This window comes from Hipposideros armiger, unplaced genomic scaffold (genome assembly GCF_001890085.2).
Source record: "Hipposideros armiger isolate ML-2016 unplaced genomic scaffold, ASM189008v1 scaffold_207, whole genome shotgun sequence".
Taxonomy (NCBI): domain Eukaryota; kingdom Metazoa; phylum Chordata; class Mammalia; order Chiroptera; family Hipposideridae; genus Hipposideros; species Hipposideros armiger.
The window spans coordinates 289,849-294,954 of record NW_017731557.1 but is presented as its reverse complement, the minus strand read 5'-3'; the positions used below and the strand labels follow the sequence as shown (position 1 = coordinate 294,954).

At 37.3% G+C, this 5,106-nt stretch overlaps 1 protein-coding gene across 1 annotated transcript in view; it reads left to right on the top strand.

The window, feature by feature from the left end:
* The first annotated feature begins 3,071 nt into the window (after nt 1-3,071).
* The window catches only part of MEMO1 (mediator of cell motility 1), a 66,154-nt gene continuing 64,119 nt past the window's right edge, over nt 3,072-5,106 (top strand). Inside the window, exon 1 of the mRNA XM_019653817.1 lies at nt 3,072-3,155. The gene's annotated coding sequence lies outside the window, so the exon portion shown is untranslated. The remainder of the gene's footprint in view (nt 3,156-5,106) is intronic.

Below are 5,106 nucleotides of genomic sequence, written 5' to 3'. Positions count from 1 at the left end.
TTGTCATTCAGGTTGATTGCCATATGTTCACAGGTGTTTTTAAATTTAGTTTCTAGTTTTCTAGATCATACCTTAGCTTAAGTAGATCTAAAGAGACTTTTCTTATGCTGGAGATCTTATTTCATCTGGTTCAGTCTTCTCATTTCATCTAGTCCAATCTTTTTATTTTGCATTTTTGCTGGTATTAAGTAGAGCTAGGAGTATGAGAACCTGACTTTGTTGAATCCAAGTAAGCATTCTTTTATTATTTTCTATATCCCCTGTGATGAAAAGATTTCTCTTTGAATGTGTGGTAGACTCTTGGCAGTCACAGTTTAAACTATTCACCTATAACCTTGAAGGTCTCAGAATGAAGGAGTGAAAGTCCTTGTCATGTAGTAATTGGTAATTTTCCTGACATAGGAATTTAAATCACACCACACTGCAAGGTTGCTCTGTGGGAAACAGTCACTTAACCAGTGAATGATCATGGACCATGGCCTTGCATCCTCTTGTGATTGCAGCTCTGTGGTGGGGCACAGAAATTCTGGAGGTTTAGGAGCTGGACTTACTGATGTAAAGGGTCTGCTGTGTAGGAGTAAAGGGAGAAGCAAAAGTACTCCTGTTAAAAGAAGGATCCATATTTATAGGCATGGTTCTAGCCTAATGACAAATTATAGGTATTAAAGTATAATTTTGTATTTGCCTTAATGAAAAGTTAACATTGGGAACCAGTGTGACCTGGAAAAGCTAGCAGGGATGACTTTGTGTTCAGGATTTTAATAACTTAAAAAACTGACTGTAATATACTTTTATGATGCATATTCAAATATCTGTAGAGCTCAAATTTTCATTGGTCTCCTGGCTAATATGCACACACACAAAAAAACCTTAGATGTTCCCTTGGTGAAGCCTCCTTTAATCGGAGTGATGCCTTAATGAAGCCTCGTTTTTACATACATGTAGAATCAGAGGTTTTATTAGCAAGAGAAGGGTGTTGGAACTGAGGATCAGTGGTAAGATTTGATGATTATTACTTTGGCTTTCTTTATTACCATGTATCTGGGCCAGGATAAAGGGAAGTATTAGAAATTCTTTTTGAAAGTGAGCTTGGTCCTTTTCATGAATTAGAGTTCCTCATGATGAGGGTTAAGAGGGATGGCATACTTAATGATTTTTTTTTTTTTTTAAATTGTGGAATTGTGGGAGGGGAACAGACAACTTGCAACCCACTGCAGCAGGGGCTGCAGCCTATGCCGTTGCGGGCTACTCACGGCAGCCCAGCTCCAGGTTGAGCTGTTGTTCAGCATCTTAGCTGTAGAGGGCAGTGTCACTGGCCCTCATATGTGGGATCCAAACCGGGNGGTTGAGCTGTTGTTCAGCATCTTAGCTGTGGAGGGCAGTGTCACTGGCCCTCATATGTGGGATCCGAACCAGGGCCCTCTGGCGTCCCAAGCCAGTTGTTAACCATCGCGCCACTCGGCCGGCCCTGTCTTATTTCTTAATAAAGGAAGATCTTAAGTAAAGAAGATAGAATATTAAGATTTAATTTATTTGGGGATTGGGTTCATGGGTGTTTGTTATTATTATTATCTAGATTCTTTTGTAAGTTTTAAATATGTTGTGATTAAAAGTTTAAAAAGAGAGCCAGAGAAAAAGGGGGCCGGGAAAATGGGGAGGAATCAGTCTGCTAGTAAATATCGCATATTTGCATGCTAGTACAAATGAACTAGTAAAAAGGGACAAGTTACTGGAGGAGGCTGGGACAGTTGTAAGAGCAGAGTCCTTGAGTAAGAGAAACAATGGGATCCAATACAGAAGTAATTTCTTTGTTTTTTGACAGGAGCAAGGACAATTTGTTGAAATAGGAGGGAAAGTGGAATAAATGTTGGGAAGAGGAAGTAGTTCTCTTCTGAATGTAGGGTTACTAATGTTCAGGTTTGCTTGGGACTGAGGTTTCCCAGGTTGCAGGGCTTTCACTGCTAAAACTGGGAAAGTCCTGGACAAACCAGGATGGTTGGCCACCCTACATCTGTCTTTATTTTTTTCTTGCAAAATGAAAAGCAAGATCATCTGCAGGGAATGAAAAGGGGTTAAAGGTTTAAGGTGTAAAAGGGGAAGTTATATGAGGTAATTATCTTGAAGATGGGAGAACAAACTCAGTAGGTGAAAGTGGTATGATTTTTGAGCTTTGTTAATGGTCTGCTGAAATTTATGGGTATAATTTCATAGTTCATATGGTTGTGTTTCTTTTTAGTTCCATTCAGCTGTTCAGATGGTGGAGGTTCTGTATTAAGTGGAAAGTTGGTTTTAACTCTGATTTGATTATGATGGAGGAAGAGATGAGCAAGGGAGTGAGGCCATAGGCAAGGGAATGGTGGGTCACAGTCTGGGTAAGAAGTGAAGAAGAGGGGGTGCTGGACAGTGGGAAATGGGTTGTAGTTGGGGGGAATCAATCTGAGAGTGTCGCATATTTGTACTTAATGATCTAGTAAAAAGGGACAATTTAGTTTAGTGCAGGAGACTGGGGCAGATATAATAGTGCAGAGTCCTTGAATCAATATATTTCTAGGAGTGAACTGGAAAGATAGGAAGTGAAGAGAGTGGGATACTTGACAGTGAGATTTTTGAGGTGGTGTAGTTACAGGTTATTGATATGATTGTGGGAGGAGGGGGCTGGAGTGGGTGGAAGAAAAGGATTGGGTGTGGGAGTGATCAGTCCATGGATGTGATTTTAGTGATTAAAGCAGATTTCGGTGCTCTAAGAAATATTTACTCAATTATCTTTTCACATACTAACAGTAGATCGTATTGTAGATCGTATTGTTGTTTTTGTTCTGGAATGAGGATGGTTGTAAATAAATAAGCAAATAAAGGCAAGTTTTGTTTAATTAGAACTTGGCCTTACCATATGGCTTGCTTGAGACTTTGAATGTAGTTGGTTAAGTTTCAAACATTAACTCCATACTGATGATCCCACCGCCCATTAAGCTATTTTAGTCCCAGATAGATTGAATGAGGGCTTTGTGTCATGTATGGTTATCTATAGTACATTGCTTAGCCGACTCCAGTTTCCCTCTTTCTCTTTTCATAGGACCGCAGCTGAATGCACAGCTAGAAGGTTGGCTTTCACAAGTACAGTCTACAAAAAGACCTGCTAGAGCCATTATTGCACCGTAAGTATTAAGGTCTTTACCCAGAATCTTTCATACGTTAATTATTAATAAAGAATGAATGTCTACAGGTTGAACTAAAAAATAAAAAACCAGATGCTATGTTGAGCTGATGAAGTTATATTCAGTAATTTTCAGGATTCCTGTGACTTTCACTTTAACTCAAGGATAAAAGAAATTGGCTACTGTATTTTCTCAGATGCAGTAATTTCAAAATTTATTTTGGGTAATAAAACTGAGTTTTAAAGCAGAGGGTTGTTTACATTAGGTAAAACTTGGTAATTTCAGTAATAATTGGTATAAATGAATAAATTCTATTTTAATCATTAAAAAGATCTACTTTAATCCAGATAATCTGTAACTTATAATGAAAAAAATGTATTAAGCATAATACAGTGCAGTATGGAGACGCAACCAGAGTTTTGGGGGGAGGAATAGATCTTTAAAAAATATTTCAGGGATTATTATTCTTTAAAATTTTTCTATTATAGTTAACATTCAATATTATATTAGTTTCGGGTGCACAGCCTAGTGGTTAAACATTTACATAATTTACAAAGTGATCCCCCCAATAAGACTAGCACTCACCTGGCACCATATATAGTTATTACCATATTATTGACTATATTCTCTATTTTGTACTTCCCATCCTGTGACTATTTGTAACTACCAATTTGTACTTCTTAACCCCTTCACCTTAGGGTAGATTTTTTTTTTCGTAATGAAGAAATTCTATGACAGCGTTGTCTTTGAATGTTAGAGTGCTTTTTAGAATTATGAGTTAGCAAATATACCTTTAATGTTGTGTTTGTGTATGATAAGAATTCAGTTAATTTTGATTTGATTTCCAGTGCTAATCTTCAAAACACATTATTTTATGCACATGTTAGCATTTTTCTGAAAAGAGTAAAGATTGGAGTTTGTGCCATTTCTCTCACAGCAGCATCTTGTATGTGACTTCTATTGAGTTAAGGTTGGTACTCTGATAAATAAGTTAAAATAATAATAGCAAGCACTTATTAAACAATATGATAGGGCCGGCCAAGTCGTTTAGTTGATTAAGAGCTTGCCCAAGAGTGCGAGCTCTGAGCAACAGGGTCGCCGGTTTGATTCCCACATGGGCCCGAACTGAGCTGCCAACAGGTGGCAGGATGGCCCAGCTAAAAAAAAAAAAAGCTAAAAAAACCCCAAACAAACAAACAAAAATAAACTACAATATGAGAACTAAATGAGTAAATACAATAAAGAGCCTACATTAATGTTTGGCACATAATAAGTATTCCATAAATGTTAGGTGTTTTATGTGCCAAACATTTAGTTAAATATTTCATTTATATGACCAGTCTCATTTAATAGATACAGGAGGCTGTCTGTATGTACTACTTACAAGCTGTGTGGCATACAAGTTATTTAATCTCTTGTGCCTTTGACTCATTGGTATAGTTGGAATAATAATAGTACCTTCATATAGTTTTTTTGTTGATTAAATGAGCTAATCTTTATAAAACTTTTTTGCACAATGACTTGCAATTTATTTAGTCACTCAGCAAATGGGTACCAGGCTAAATGCCAGATGCTTTTCATTGTGCTGTTTTTTGAATAAATAAAATTGCTACTCTCATAGTGCTTGCGTTTTAGTACTTGGGGAAGACAGACAAACAGTTAAATAATTATATTCCGTGTCAGGTGCTGATGGGTGCTAAGAAGAAAAATAAAGCAGAGTAAGAGGATTGAGAGTGACACTATGGGTAGGGAGTTGCTAGTTTGCATAGGACAGTAAGAACAGGTCTCCCTGACAAGGTAACATCTGAGCCTAGATGATGTGAGAGAGAAGTTACGCAGATACCCAGGGAAAGAGGGTTTCAAGTTGAGGAACAGCAAGCCCAAAGGCTCTGGGGCAGAATATTCTTTTTTTTTTTAAAATATAACTAAATGGTTGGTTTTTTTTTTTTTT